We start from the raw sequence: 2,953 nt of genomic DNA on the forward strand, positions 1-2,953 counted from the left end.
TAGATTTTTCTGGTCATATATATATATGAAATGTTAGATTAACATATCTGCATTTATATTTTAACTGGAGGGTATGCCATGGTTATTTTTTAATATCAACATAAAGATTTGATATATTCTGTTTAACAACTGCTTAACATTCCATTGCATAGATGGAACATTATATTTTAATCAGTTTTCTGCTGAAGGTCATTTAGATTATTTCCAGTTTTGTAGTATTAAAAACAATACTGCAAATAATGTTATTATACTTGCATGTTTTTACATGTGTCTCTAAGAATGATTTTTTAGGGGAATTTTTGGGTCAAAACATAATGCATATTTTATTTTTATACTTTTTACTAAGTTGCTCTAAGAAAAGGCTCTGCCACATATGCCTTCACCAACTGTGTATGAGAGTGTATATTCCCCACACAATTGTACATAGTGTCTATCTTTTCAATTTTGCTGACCTATTTTTTTTATTTGTGATATCTTTCCCTATCATTACTTACTTTCTTTCTCCTCTAGTAGTATAGTATTCCGTAGTACTATGTCTAATTACTTCTCCATTGAAGGGTATTTAAGTGACTCCTAACACTTAGCTATTTTTATACAATGCTACAAAAATAACTTTGTAATAATGCAAAAATTTTATAAATATAATAATAACCTGTACGAAAGTGGTTTCACATGTATACAAGTATATCTGTAGGATAAAGTCCCAGAAACAAAATTCTAGGGTTAGATAGCATATGCATCTGTAATTCTAATTGATGCTGTTAAATGAAATGCAAGATGGAAAATGGTGCATAGTATGTTACCATTTTTAAAAGGAAGAGGTATAAGAATTACATATGCAGACACACATATACCTAATATGTTATCATCTGAGTCAGTAGGGGAACACAATGATAGACAAGAGCCCAGCCAGCATGGCTCAGTGGTTGAGCATCAACCTATGAACCAGTGGGTCACAGCTCAATCCCGGTCAGGGCACATGTCCAGCGTTGCAGGCTCGACCCCACTGGGGGTCATGTAAGAGGCAGCTGATCGATGATTTTCTCTCATCATTGATGCTTCTCTCTCTCTCTCTCTCTCTCTCTCTCTCTCTCTCTCTCTCTCTCTCTCCCCTCCCTTAGTCTCTGAAATCAATAAAAATGTATTTTTAAAAAGTGATAGACAAGAGTTAGAGGGACATTTTCACTATGCATACACATATAATTGTAGATACTTTTTAATTTTTAACCATGTAAATGTATTACTTATATAATAATTTAAATATTTCTTTTTTGTTTGGTTGTGTTTTGTTTGTTGAGCTTTGTTTTATTTTATTCCATTATCATTTATCCCACAACACTCACACTCTTCCACCTCCACCCACCCTTCTTGCCCGACAGTCACCACACTGTTGTCCGTTTCCATGAGTTACTTCTTTTTCTTTTCTTTTTTGCTCAATCTCTCCACCCCCACCCCAAACATCCTCCCACCATTACCAGAGCTGTCTGCCCACTCTCTATCTATGAGTCTGTCTCTATTCTGCTTGCTAGTTTGGTGTGTTCATTAAATTCCACATATGAGTGAAATCATATGGTACTTGTCTTTCCCTGACTGGCTTATTTCACTTAGCAAAATGTTCTCCAGGTCCATCCATGCTGTCACAAAGGGTAAGAGTTTCTTCCCTTATACATCTGAGTAGTATTCCATTGTATGATAGCAAACGGGTGTGTAATAGTATTCCATTGTTTTAATGTCCCACAGCTTTTTTATCTACTCATCTACTGATGGGCACTTGGGCTGCTTCCAAATCTTGGCTGTTGTAAATAGAGCTGCAATGAATGTAGGGATGCATATATTCTTCCGAATTAGTGTTTCGGGTTTCTTCTGATAAATTTCCAGAACTGGAATTTCTGGGTCATAAGTCAGTTCCATTTTAAATTTTTTGAGGTAACTCCATACTGCTTTCCACAGTGGCTGCACCAGTCTGCATTCCCAACAGTGTGCAAGGGTTCCTTTTTTTCCACATCCTCAACAACACTTGCTCATTGATTTATTTATGATTCCCTTCTGACAGGTGTGAGGTGATACTTCATTGTGGTTTTAATTTGCATTTCTATGCTGATTTTTTATATGTCTATTGGCCATCAGTATGACCTCTTTGGAAAAGTCTATTCAGGTCCTTTGCCCATTTTTAAATTGGATTGTTTGTTATTTTGTTGTTGAGTTTTATAAGTTTTTTATAAATTTTGGATATTAACCCCTTAAAATATGTGTTCTCCCATTCAGTAGATTGTCTTCTCATCTTGTTGATGGTTTTTTTTGCCGTGCAAGAACATTTGTTTGATGTAGTCCCACTTGTTTATTTTTTCTTTTGTTTCTTTTGCCTGAGGAGATATATCAGAAAAAATATTGCCATGAGTAATGTATGAGATTTTACTGCCTATGTTCTCTTCTAGGGTTTTCATGGTTTCAATCTAACATTTTACTCCTTAATCCATTTTGAGTTTATTCTTGTGTGCAGAGTAAGAATGTGGTCTTGTTTCTTTTTTGCACATATCTGTCCAGTTTTCCCAACACCAATTATTAAATAGACTATCTTTACCCCATTGTATGTTTTTGTCTCCTTTGTCAAATATTAATTAACTCTAAAGGCATGGGTTTAATTCTGGGCTCTCTATTATGCTTCATTGACCCATATGTCTGTTTTTATGCCAGTACCATGCTGTTTTGATTACTATGGCCTTGTAGAATAGTTTGATATCAGGTAGCATAATTTCTCCAACTTCATTGTTCTTTCTCAAGATCACTGTTGCTATCCAGATCTTTTGTGGTTCTATATAATATTTTGAAATATTTGTTCTAATTCTGTGAAATATACCAGTTATCTTGATAGGAATGACTTTATATCTGTAGATTGTTTTGGGTAATATGGACATTTTAATGATATTAATTCTTCCTATCTATGAATAGGGTA

This window comes from Myotis lucifugus, unplaced genomic scaffold (assembly GCF_000147115.1).
Source record: "Myotis lucifugus unplaced genomic scaffold, Myoluc2.0 scaffold_1464, whole genome shotgun sequence".
Lineage (NCBI taxonomy): Eukaryota > Metazoa > Chordata > Mammalia > Chiroptera > Vespertilionidae > Myotis > Myotis lucifugus.